The sequence below is a fragment of the Cervus elaphus genome, chromosome 20 (genome assembly GCF_910594005.1).
Source record: "Cervus elaphus chromosome 20, mCerEla1.1, whole genome shotgun sequence".
NCBI lineage: Eukaryota > Metazoa > Chordata > Mammalia > Artiodactyla > Cervidae > Cervus > Cervus elaphus.
The window spans coordinates 34095162-34109011 of NC_057834.1; the positions used below are offsets into that span (position 1 = coordinate 34095162).

The 13850-nt window shown below is 39.5% G+C and overlaps 1 protein-coding gene across 1 annotated transcript in view; it reads left to right on the top strand.

Annotated features, from left to right (window-relative positions):
- Positions 1-11822: 11822 nt before the first annotated feature.
- The window catches only part of LOC122677018 (interferon-activable protein 203-like), a 40535-nt gene continuing 38507 nt past the window's right edge, over positions 11823-13850 (top strand). The window contains exon 1 of the mRNA XM_043876721.1: positions 11823-12072. The gene's annotated coding sequence lies outside the window, so the exon portion shown is untranslated. The remainder of the gene's footprint in view (positions 12073-13850) is intronic.

The following is a 13850-nucleotide window of genomic DNA, read 5'->3' on the forward strand; positions in this document are numbered from 1 at the left end:
AGAACAGAAAGATGTCCACACACCACAAAGGGCCTGTGTTCCTGAGATAGGAAGAGCAGGAGGCACTGAGGATATAGGGGAAAGAATATGATTCAGAAGCTGGAAGAGCCTTAGGATCAGCTCTCAAGTTTTTACTGTTGCCTCAGTCATGTTGTATTTTTACCTACCCTGTTTCAGTTTATTGTGACCCAACATAACAGATCAAACCAGACTAAAGTTATGGAATGAAGGATAAAATTTGGAGGAAATGAATAATTACCTAATAACTGATTCTAGAAGGGTCTGCTGGGTCTGAACCCCACCCTTCTTGAAATGTTCTCTGGCTTGCCTTCCAGACCCCAGTAGCTGCTGCTTCCTTTCCGTTCTGCCCTGACCTTTCTTTCTCAGTTCTCTTTGCTGACTTCCTCTTCTGCTCAGCTATTTCCTGTCTGACCTCCCTGTGGCTCCAACGCCTACCCTTTCCCCACTCAGCATGCCCTGAGTATCTCATCCTGTTCCAGAGGATCAATTGTCATCTGTATTCTGACTCTGTTCACGTTATTATCTAGAGTTCTGACTTTTCATCTAAGCTCCAGGGTCATCTATTCAATTAAGCATCTCCATTTACATCTCACAGGAGCCTCGAGTTCAACACTTAGAGCATTAAAACCACGTCTCTTCACCTGTTCTGACGTACTCCTCCTACAGTGCTCCCATCCTCTGTAATGAGCCCATCATTCATTCTCTTACGTTCTTGAGCTAGAAATCTGTGAATGATGTGGCTCCTAGGTCTTTTGAATGGGTTTAGAGTAGACATGTCATATTCATGGCTACCCAACATCTTTTAAACAATCCACATGTTCCCACCTTCCAACTCAGAAGTCAAACTCTCAAGTTCTCTTGCAGTCCAGTTGGATACATGTGGCATAGGTTTGCCCTGTCACCTGCTTCCAAGTGAGGCTTGATTTAGAAGTCATCAGCAGAAGAACCAGGATACACATGGGGCTTCCTTCTGGCGGATACAGCTGGTTTCAAATATATGAGGGTATTAGGTGATAGCAGTAATCACAAAGTCAAATTCCCTACATGGGAGTGGCATTAGTACTGCAGATTTCATGAGTAAGGTGAAATCAGGACTTGACATCTTGTATGCAGTGGTGGAAGTACTGAGCTTGCTCATTCAAAACAGTTTTGCTGCCTTGTTTGGAGTGTGTGAATGTGGGTGGGATGAAGAGGTGTGTGAACCATGGTGGAATTTTTTTGTGTGAGTTTAGACTTAAAAAAAAAAAGTATTTTATTTAGGCTGCACCGAGCTGTCATTGCTGCTTGCGGGCTTTCTCTAGTTGTGGCAAGCAGGGGCTTCTCTTCCTTGAGGTATGCAGCTTTCTTGTTGCAAACTTCTCTTATTGAAAAGTACAGTCTCTATAGGCTGCAAGGGCTTCAGTTGTTGCTGCACGCAGACTCAGTACTTGTGGCAAAGGAATGGGCTAAGTTCCCCTGCCTTATGTGGAGGGATTGAACCCTTGTCCCCTGCATTGCCAGGCGAATTCTTAACCACTGGGCCACCAGGGAAGTCCTGAGTTTTGACTTGATTTTGCTCTTTCAGCTTTCCCAGTGATCAGAAAGGTTAATATCCTTTAATGAAACCCCTTTGATTCACTATATCATTACATTGTATGACAAACTAAAAAACAAAAAAACAAAACAAAAAAAAACACTAGTTACAATTTCTGGTAAGGATCTTGAACAGTCTGAGGTTGTTGCTTCCTCTTTAGTAGAATGTTTATCTGTGTGTTGAGCTGTGTGAAACCTGAAGCGGAAAACGGTGCTGTGAGAGAGACATAGAAAGGGTGGATGTGGGTGAATGCAGGGCCTTCCCCTCTAGAGTCTGTTTATGTGATCTGTCTGTACTCCCCCAAAAAAGATTTCTGTATATTGGTGTGTCAAATACACAAATTATTTGCAAATATTCTAAAAGGCAGGGCAGAGTGATATAAAGAGAATGGGCATTTAACAGAAAACAACTGACTTTAAATTTTGTCTCCACCACTAACTTGCTGGGTTGCTGTTGTTGTTCAGTCACTCAGGCATGTCCAACTTCTTGTGACCCATGGACTGCAGCACGCCAGGCTTCCCTGTCCTTCACCATCTCCTGGAGCTTGCTCAAATTCATGTCCATTGAGTCAGTGATACCATCTAACCATCTCATCCTCTGTTGTCCCCTTCTCCTCCTGCCTACAGTCTTTCCCAGCATCAGAGTCTTTTCTAATGAGTCAGCTATTTGCATCAGGTGGCAAAAGTATTGGAGCTTCAGTGTCAGCATCAGTCCTTCCAAAGAATATTCAGGACTGATTTCCTTCAGGACTGACTGGTTTGATCTCCTTGCAGTCCAAGGGACTCTCAAGAGTCTTCAACACCACAGTTCAAAAGCATCAGTTCTTTCGCATTCAGACTTCTTTATGGTCCAACTCTCACATACATTCGTGACTACTGGAAAAACCATAGCTTTGACTATATAGACCATTTTTGACAAAGTAATGTTTTTGCTTTTTAATATGCTGTCTAAGTTTGTCATAGCTTTTCTTCCAAGAGCAAACATCTTTTAATTTCATGACTACAGTCACCATCTGCAGTGATTTTGGAGTCAAAGAAAATAAAACAGTATCTGTCACTGTTTCCATTGTTTCCCCATCTATTTGCCATGAAGTGATGGGACCGGATGCCATGATCTTAGTTTTCTGAATGTTGAATTTTAAGCCAGGTTTTTCACTCTCCTCTTTCACTTTCATCAAGAGGCTCTTTAGTTCCTCTTTGCTTTCTGTCATAAGTGAGGTGTAATCTGCTTATCTGAAGTTATTGATATATCTCCCAGCAGTCTTGATTCCAGCTTGTGCTTCATCCAGTCCGGCATTTCGTATGATATACTCTGCATGTAAGTTAAATAAGCAGGTGACAGTATGCAGCCTTGCTGTACTCCTTTCCCAATTTGCAACAGTCTGTTGTTCCGTGTCTGTTTCTAACTTGCTTCTCGTCCTGCATACAGGTGTCACAGGAGGAGGCAGGCAAGGTGGTCTGGTATTCCCATTTTTTTAAGAATTTTCCACAGTTTGTTCCTTGAGCAATTGCGTTAACCTCTTTCAATTTCAGTTCCATTATCGATGAGATGTAGTTAATGTTTAATGTCTTTACCACATGGTATGTTGTGAGGCTACTGGAGAAAATATTTGGAAGGATCTAGGACTTAGTGTGTAGAGATAAAGTTTAGCTCTCTGTGTCAGAGGCAATCAGAGACTCCAGGGAATATATGGCTTATTGACTCTACTTATTGTAGATGATCCTTGAAATTGACTATTTCATTCTGTTGACCCGGGATTCCATTTTTTGTATTCCCACTTACTGAAATCTGATTCTTTCTGATAAGGCCATTCCAGTATCTTTTTCCTTAATGGAAGCTTCCCAAATTCTCTTAGTTGTAAGTAATTAAACCTACTTCTGAAATACTATTATGCCTTAATGTAAGTTGTGTTTGAAATTTTGTGTAAAATTAATAGATCCTTAGGATGAGCAAGTGGGAAGGTACTATAATCAGCATTTAGTAGGGCCCATTATGTTTTAATTTAATATTTAAAAAATTTTTGTTATTTTTTAAATTGAAGCATAGTTGATTTACATTGTTGCACTAAACTCTGCTTTATAGCAAAGTGACTCAGTTACATACAAATAGAAACTCTTTTTTATATTCTTTTCCATAAACAAGAATGGAATAATGTCATTTGTAGCAACATGGATACAACTAGAGAATATCATAGTAAGTGAAGTTAATTTAATTTTTCTTGTCATCAAATGAATATGTTACTATGGATGAGATTTCAAACAGTATTACAGGATGATTAAAAAGAATTATGATAGATAGCATTCTTTAGGCGGTTGATACTGAGTCCATGGGCCCAGTCACATAGTCACCCTGGTCCTGGAATTTGTGGCCATTTGGGATTTATGTCTATTCACACAAGTCAGAAGCAGGATCTAGGGGAATTGACTAATTGATAACAGGAGTCAGAGAGGCTGGTTTTCTTGATGTTGTCAAGAGACCGGCCTTCAGACTTTGTAACAAGATCTAAGAAAAACAAACTGACCCAGTGTTAACTGCCCAATCCTATTCAAAAGCTATGAACAAGTCAAAAGGTATATAATGAGATGTCTTAAAGGGTGGAGGGGTCTCTTTCTATTCCTTTAAGGCATTTATGTCAGAAGTTGTCTCTCTAACTTCTAACTTTAAGTAACGCTCCTACTTTGCTGCAAAGACCTGAGTGACTGCTTTCCTTTGGTTCTGGAGTGAATTTTCTTTTTTTGCTTGTGATTCCGTGAGCCAACACCAAATGTCTCAAAACACTAATCCTTGTATGTGATCTTTTTTTTTTTTTTTTCCCAGAAATTTTAAGACTTGCTCTCTTGTTGATGTTTTGTGGTTTTTAAAATGATGTGCTTTTGTAAGCACATTCATCAAGCTAGATATTATTTCTTTGATAATTTTTTTCTTTTTTTCTGTATTACCTTGGTTCACTCTTGCTTGGGCACCTATTATATATAACCATCTTGATCTGGTTCATATTCACCCAGGCATAAACTTCTACATTTCTCTTTTTCTCTGTCTCATTGTTTTTTAGGTATACACTGAAAAGGAACTCTTCAAATTTATCCTCTACCATGCTATTACATGTAAATTTGTTCTATCACATTTAAAAGACACATCTCTAAAAACTCTTCTGTTAATTAAAAAAATTTTTTTTCACATTTGTTAGCATTATCTTTTTGTTTCAGTGATACAATCTCTTCTCCTGTCTCTGATGATTAAATATGTGTGTGTGTGTATATGCAGTTTCCTTCTGCCTCCTCTGTTTCTTTCAAGTTCTTTTCTCTGAATGCTTTGTTCTTTGTCTTTCACTTTAGAGGTTTCTCTGAAGGTGATTCATATTTAAGAGTGAAAAGAGCACACATACACAAACTTTAAAAGTTACCTATTTTTGTAAAAATTCTTAAGATTTAATCTCCTAGCAAACTTCAAGTATACATTACAGTATTATTAGCTATAGTCACCATATTGTATTTTAGATCCTTAAATATTACCTATTGTTAAATATTTTTTGAATTAAAAAAATAAGACAGAAGAACTTTCTTCTAAGCATACAAAACCAAGAGAATGATCTGCTGTCTCTGTGAATATGTATGTACATGATGTATGCTAATGCATACATGTATGTGTATGTATATGTACATATGTGTGTGTTTGAGTCATAAAAGCCAAACCTAAAGGATGAGATGAATATTATTCAGCTGAATTGCCAAAGCCAAAGATTGATGTTAATCTGCAAATTGGTTATTGTCATTTCCTCTAATATTGAATCCCACTGAATTTCCAAGCCGGTTGTGGCCACGGCATGAAATATCTAACGCCCCCCTCAGAGGAGTCTAGAGTGTGTCTTGCTGCCATAGAACAGTAACACACATCTTAACTGTGCTGACATTTCCTCCCCCCATCCTATCGCTCCTCTCTAACTGAATTATCTTGGTTTGTACAACTGAGTGTCTGTCTGCCTCCATGCCATACATGTCATCCTCCTGAGAGTGAAATTCTATAAACCTTAACTAGTTTGGCAGACCAAAGGGTTTTCAGCATTGATAACAGTAATCTGTTATCAATCTGTTAATCTACAAACATTGACTGTCTTTTAGGGCCCATTTGCAGTCATCTCACTCTCCTTGCAGATCAGCTGGTGAGTAACCAATATAATGTCTGCTGGCTCATGCTGTTTCTTTGACATCTCAGGGTGTATGGTATCCCAGAAGGTATCCACTGTCCTTCACTGAAGTAACACCATAGACCAAAATATTTATCAGACCTGTCTCATTCCAGAGGTTCAGTGTCCTTCCAGAATTTGCAAGATTTCAAAGTTGCCATGAAATAAACCCACTAGCCACTTATGTTTATCCATGACTCATGAGAAAGTGTGATAAATAATTATGAATTTAACCAGTGAGGTTAAGTAGCTAATCATAGTCAGAAGGGCAACTAGTACTCGCTTCTTTCTATTATCTGACAAAATATTGATCTATTTGTAATGATCTTTTACAGAAATAAAGGCTTTGTCAAGTTCCAGGCGTGTCAATCATTAACTGGGTGAATGTTTTCAGTTCAGTTGCTCAGTCATGTCCAACTCTTTGTGACCCCATGGACTGCAGCATGCCAGGCTTACCTGTCCATCACCAACTCCCGGAGCTTACTCAAACTTATGTCCATCAAGTCGGTGATGCCATCAAGCCATCTCATCCTCTGTCATCCCCTTCTTCTGCCTTCATTCTTTCCCAGCATCAGAGTCTTTTCCAATGAGTCAGTTCTTGGCATCAGGTAGCCAAAGTATTGGAGTTTCAGCATCAGTTCTTCCAGTGAATATTTAGGACTAATTTCCTTTGGGATTGACTGGTTGGATATCCTTGCAGTCCAAGGAACTCTCAAGAGTCTTATCCAACACCGCAGTTCAAAATCATCAATTCTTAAGCACTCAGCTTTCTTTATAGTCCAGCTCTCACTTCCATACATGACTACTGGGAAAACCAGAGCTTTCGCTAGAGGGACCTTTGTTGGCAAAGTGATATCTCTGCTTTTTTAATATTCTGTTTAGGTTAGTCATAACTATTCTTCCAAGGAGCAAGTGTCTTTTGATTTCATGGCTGCAGTCACCATCAGTGATTTCAGTTCAGTTCAGTTGCTCGGTCATGTCCAACTCTTTGCGACCCCATGGACTGCAGCCCACTAGGCCTCTCTGTCCATCACCAACTCCCAGAGTTTACTCAAACTCATGTTCATTGAGTTGGTGATGCCATCCAACCACCTCATCCTCTGTCGTCCCCTTCTCCTCCAGCCTTCAATCTTTCCCAGCATGAGGGTCTTTCCAAATGAGTCAGTTCTTCGTATCAGGTGGCCAAAGTAGTTTCAACTTCAACATCAGTCCTTCCAATGAATATTCAGGACTGACTTCTTTAGGATGGATTGGTTGGATCTCCTTGCAGTCCAAGGGATTCTCAAGAGTCTTCTCCAACACCACAGTTCAAAAGCATCAATTCTTCAGTACTCAGCTTTCTTTATAGTCCAATCTCACATCCATACATGACTACTGGAAAAACCATAGCCTTGACTAGATGGACGTTTTTTGGCAAAGTAATGTCTCTGCTTTTTAATATGCTGCCTAGGTCGGTCATAATTTTTCTTCCAAGGAGTAAGCATCTTTTAATTTCATGACTGCAATCACCATCTGCAGTGACTTTGGTCCCCCAAAATAAAGTCTGACACTGTTTCCACTGTTCCCCCATCTATTTGCCATGAAGTGATGGGACCAGATGCCATGATCTTAGTTTGCTGAATGTTGAGCTCTAAGCCAACTTTTTCACTCTCCTCTTTCACTTTCATCAAGAGGCTCTTTAGTTTTTCTTCACTTTCTGCCATAAGGGTGGTGTCATCTGCATATCTGAGGTTATTGATATTTCTCCTGGCAATCTTGATTCCAGCCTGTGCTTCCTCCAGCCCAGCGTTTCTCATGATGTACTCTGCGTAGAAGTTAAATAAGCAGGGTGACAATATACAGACTTGACGTACTCCTTTACCGATTTGGAACCAGTCTGTTGTTTCATGTCCAGTTCTGACTGTTGCTTCCTGACCTGCATACAGGTTTCTCAAGAGGCAGGTCACGTGGTCTAGTATTCCTGTCTCTTTCAGAATTTTCTACAATTTATTGTGATCCACACAGTCAAAGGCTTTGGCATAGTCAATAAAGCAGAAATAGATGTTTTTCTGACTCTCTTGCTTTTTTGATGATCAAACTGATGTTGGCAATTTGATCTCTGGTTCCTCTGCCTTTTCTGAAACCAGCTTGAACATCTGGAAATTCATGGTTCATGTACTATTGAAGCCTAGCTTGGAGAATTTTGAGCATTACTTTCCATGTGAGATGAGTGCAATTGTGCGGTAGTTTGAGCATTCTTTGGCATTGCCTTTCTTTGGGATTGGAATGAAAACTGACCTTTTCCAGTCCTGGGGCCACTGCTGAGTTTTCCATATTTGCTGGCATATTGAGTGAAGCACTTTCACAGCATCATCTTTTAGGATTTGAAATAGATCAGCTGGAATTCCATCACCTCCACTAGCTTTGTTTGTAGTGATGCTTCCTAAGGCCCACTTGACTTCACGTTCCAGGATGTCTGGTTCTACATGAGTGATCACAGCATCATGATTATCTGTGTCATGAAGATCTTTTTTGTATGGTTCTTCTGTGTATTCTTGCCACCTCTTCTTAATACCTTCTGCTTCTGTTAGTCCATACTATTTCTGTCCTTTATTGAGCCCATCTTTGCATGAAATATTCCCTTGGTATCTCTAATTTTTTTGAAGAGATCTCTAGTCTTTCCCATTGTATTGTTTTCCTTCATTTCTTTGCACTGATCATTGAGGAAGGCTTTCTTATCTCTCCTTGCTATTCTTTGGAACTCTGAATTCAAATGGGTATATCTTTCCTTTTCTCCTTTGCTTCTCTTCTTTTCACAGCTATTTGTAAGGCTTCCTCAGATAGCCATTTTGCTTTTTTTGCATTTCTTTCCCTTGGGGGTGGTCATGATCCCTGTCTTCTGTACAATGTCATGAACCTCCATCCATAGTTCATCAGGCACTCTGTCTATCAGATCTAGTCCCTTAAATCTATTTCTCACTTCTACGATATAATCATAAATGATTTGATTTAGGTCATACCTGAATGGTCTAGTGATTTTCCCCACTTTCTTCAATTTAAGTCTAAATTTGGCAATAAGGAGTTCATGATCTGAGCCACAGTCAGCTCCCTGTCTTTTTTTTTTTTTTTTTTTGCTGACTGTATAGAGCTTCTCCATCTTTGGCTGCAAAGAATATAATCAGTCTGATTTCAGTGTTGACCGTCTGGTGATATCCATGTGTAGAGTCTTCTCTTATGTTGTTGGAAGAGGGTGTTTGCTATGACCAGTGTGTTCTCTTGGGAAAACTCTATTAGCCTTTGCCCTGCTTCATTCCGTACTCCAAGGCCAAATTTGCCTGTTACTCCAGGTGTTTCTTGACTTCCTACTTTTGCATTCCAGTCCCTAATAATGAAAAGGACATCTTTTTTGGGTGTTAGTTCTAGAAAGTCTTGTAGGTCTTCATAGAACTGTTCAACTTCAGCTCTTCAGCATTACTGGTCATGGCATAGACTTGGACATTGAATGGTTTACCTTGGAAATGAACAGAGATCATTCTGTCATTTTTTGAGATTGCATCTAAGTACTGCATTTTGGACTCTTTTGTTTAGTATGATGGCTACTCCATTTCTTCCAAGGGATTCTTGCCCATAATAATAGATATAATGGTCATATGAGTTAAGTTCACCCATACCAGCCCATTTTAGTTTGCTGATTCCTAAAATTTTGACGTCCAAGGGATTCTTGACCATGATAATAGATATAATGGTCATATGAGTTAAGTTCACCCATACCAGTCCATTTTAGTTTGCTGATTCCTAAAATTTTGACGTCTAAGGGATTCTTGACCATGATAATAGATATAATGGTCATATGAGTTAAGTTCACCCATACCAGTCCATTTTAGTTTGCTGATTCCTAAAATTTTGATGTTCACTCTTGCCATCTCCTGTTTGATACTTCAAATTTGCCTTGATTCATGGACCTAACATTTGATTTTCCTATGCAATATTGTCCTTTACAACATCAGACCTTGCTTCCATCACCAGTCACATCCAGAACTGGGTGTTGTTTTTGCTTTGGCTCCATCTCTTCATTCTTTCTGGAATTATTTCTCCACTAGCATATTGGGCACCTACTGACCTGGGGAGTTCATCTTTCAGTGTTTGAAAGCATCTCCTGTGGAGGTGTGAGTCAGCAATTGACTGCCACAGGGACGGGGGCTGTGGGTGCAGCAGACTTGGTATGGCGTAAGCCCCCTTGGAAGAGGTCGCCATTAACCCCACCATAGAGCTGCCAGAACTTACACAGGACTGGGAAACAGACTCTTGGAGAGCACAAACAGAACCTTATGTGCACCAGGACCCAGGAGAAAGGAGCAGGGACCCCACAAGAGACTGAACCAGGCTTGCCTGTGAGTGTTCAGGAGTCTCCAGTGTAGGCGTGAGTCAGTGGTGGCCTGCTGCAGGGTTGGGGGCAGTGAGTGTAGCAGTACTTGCATGGGATCTTTTGAAGGAGGTCACCATTGTCTTCATTACCTCCACCACAGTTTGGTCTCAGGTAAATAGCAGGGAGGGAACACAGCTCCATCCAGCAACAGGAAATTGGATTAAAGGTTTACTGAGCATGGCCAAGCCCATCAGAACAAGATTCAGTTTCCTCCTGTCAGTCTCTCCCAGCAGGAAGCTTCCATAAGCCTCTTTTCCTTCTCCATCAAAGGGCAGACAGACTGAAAACCACAATCACAGGAAACAAACCCATGTAATCACATGGATCACATCCTTGTTGAACTCAGTGAAACTATGAGCCATGCCGTGTAGGGTCACCCAAGACGGACGGGTCATGGGGGAGAGTTCTGACAAAGCGTGGTCCACTGGAGAAGGGAATGGCAAACCACTTCAGTATTCTTGCCTTGAGAACCCCACGAACAGTATGAACAGAACAGTATCAGTGATTTGGGCTTCCCCCAAAATAAAGTCTGTCACTGTTTCGATTGTTTCCCCATCTATTTGCCATGAAGTGATGGGACCGGATGCCATGATCTTAGTTTTCTGAATGTTGAGCTTTAAGCCAACTCTTTCACTCTTGTCTTTCACTTTCATCAAGAGGCTCCTTAGTTCTTGGCTTTGTGCCATAAGGGTGGTGTCATCTGCATATCTGACATTATTGATAATTCTCCTGGCAATCTTGATTCCAGCTTGTACTTCATCCAGCCCAGTGTTTCTCATGATGTACTCTGCATATAAGTTAAATAAGCAGGGTGACAATTTACAACCTTGACATACTCCTTTCCTGATTTGGAACCAGTCTGTTGTTCCATGTCCAGTTCTAACTATTGCTTCTTGACCTGCATACAGATTTCTCAGAAGGCGGGTCAGGTGGTCTGGTATTACCATCTCTTTAAGAATTTCCCACAGATTGTTGTGATCCATGCAGTCAAAGGCTTTGGCATAGGCAATAAAGCAGAAATAGATGCTTTTTGGAACTCATTTGCTTTTTCAATGATCCAGCGGGTGTTCACAATTTGATCTCTGGTTCCTCTGCCTTTTCTAAAACCAGCTTGAACATCTGGAAGTTCACAGTTCACGTACTGTTGAAACCGGGCTTGGAGAATTTTGAGCATTACTTTGCTAGTATGTGAGATGAGTGAGATAAGGGTGAATGTTTTAGGTCCTATTTAAACCAATAGATAACGTATAGAAAAATCACTCCCAGGAGTTTCAGACAGAAAAAGAGAAGAAAGTAGAAAGGTGGCTCTTCCAGCTTCTTCTCTTGCCACTGCTGCACCAACAACAGGAAATAAGCATAAGTAGCCAGATGACTCACCTCACCTCTCTTATATGTGAGAGTCATTCAAGTGAATATAGATTTTTAATGACCCACATGTAAGTCTTCTGGATAAGAAAGTTCTAATCTTGGAACTCTTCATCTGCCAACATTTATAATTAAAAACAAATTTGAGTGTAACCTTGCCATAATTTTTTGTTTTTGAGTAAGATATTTACAGGAAATAAATTGTTTTCTCTGACTGAGGAAATCGAAAGCTAAGAACATTGGTGGGAGGAGTCTCAATACTGTTTCATAACGTCCCTCTCTCTGGGAAAGTACAGTACAAGGTAGCCAGCACTAAATCAAGGGTTTTGACTAGTCAGTTCCCTTTTTCCCTGTTATCTTTCAAAATACTTCTTTTCCCGCTGCCCTTCAGGAGATTACACAGTTCTGCAGTTCAGTCTCTGAGAGCTTTACTGATTTATCATCCTACTTAAAATAAACAGTGATTCTTATATTTCCAAAGAAAACCTCAAGATCTGGACTACTGTGGAAGACATCTCCACTGAGGTAAGATGAGTAGAAATTCTTATTGAGAGCTCTGGGTATCTGGTTGGTAACCTCAAAAGGACAAGGGGAGGTTGGAAGGATTTGGCGGGAATGGCTTGGTATCAACTGTATTCAGAAAAGTGAAAATAGCAGTAACTTGATTCTAAACATTTACTGCCTAGACAAATAATAGACATTTCATTCCACCACAACTGAAGCTTGAACAAAGGGAGATGCATTTTGACAATAGAAGATATTAAAATGTATTCCCCAGGGAACTATCGGCATGAGTTATATTTAGAGACAGTATTTGCTTTCCTTCCCTAAAAGATGCACAGGAAACTTAGTGGCTATGGTGGGGGCCTGGGTAAAAGTCCAGATAAGGGCATGATAAAATATCATAAAATAATATTGAGTAAAAAATAGAACCAGACATAAAACTATATTGTGTGATATTATCCTAATATTTGAAAACACACACCCACAGAGCAGAGAAGTTTCAATTCCACAAATGCAGTTATACAAAACATGGCTTCTTTACCTCCCTTAAGACAGTTAATTTTTCTTTCAGACTTCATTCTATACCTGCTGCCAGAGTTGTTATTTCACTCACTTTTAGAGTTACTTTCTGCTTTCCTGAAAATTAGTAACTTTTTTTTTTTTTTGGCTTCACAGCATAGGAGAGATGCAGGGAGAGGCAATTACAAGCAGATTTCTATTGTCTACTTTTAGAATTGTTTAAAGACTTTCTGGATGACCTGATGCAATATTTTATATGTGCTTGACTAGAATATAAGATTTTTATTTTTTTTCTTACTAGAATATAAGACTTTTTAAATATTCATTTCAGAATCTTCTGTATGTTAGATAAACAATCTTAATCATACTATTATATTTACTTTTAGTAGGTAAATAGACAATTAAAACTGTTGTATCTCCCTAGGAGTTGTAACTTTTGTCCTTGTGTTGTGCTCTGATGATACTTTTTTATTTCAGATCTGTTTAAAGCTAGACTACATAGATAAACTGCTTTTCTTTTAGGTACTCTTTACATATTTTAGGTACTCTTTTCATATTTAGGTACTCTTTAACATATTTTATGATAAAGTATTTTTCTTTTATTTTTCCACCATCGAATGATCTGTTAAAAATACATTGGCAGATTTCCTAAATCCAAGTTGACCAAGTTTTCACTTGAGTTTAACCAGTTAAATTCTTTGTGTCTATGCTGACAGTTAACATATATTGTCTTGTTTCTTCTATTCATTTCAATTTATGATACTTCTATATTCTCCTTTTTTGATCTTTTTTTGAGGGGGAGGAGTTAGTGATTTTGGTTTTGCTTTTTACTCATACCCCTATCTATCTTACTTAACATTTAAGACAAATATGTTAGTGTTCTATCACATTCTTTGTCTTTCCTCCCTCCCTCCACCATGTTGATATACTTCCTCCTTCTTTTTTCTTCAGACTTTATTAATTTTAAGACATAGACACACCTAATCAGGTTAAGTTTTCACTTTTATTTACCTTTCAGCTTACAGTTTTTCTTGACTTCCTTATATGTGGTGTGTATGCTCAGTTGCTCAGTCATGACTTTTTGTGATCCCATGGACTAGCATCCACTAGGCTCCTCTGTCCATGGAATTTTACAGGCAAGTATACTGGATTGGGTAGTTGTCCCCTTCTCCAGGGAATCTGTCTGATCCAGGAACCAAACCTGTGTCTCTTGCATCTCCTGCATTGGCAGGCAGATCCTTTACCATTGAGCTCCCTGGGAAGCTCCATCTTCCTTACAT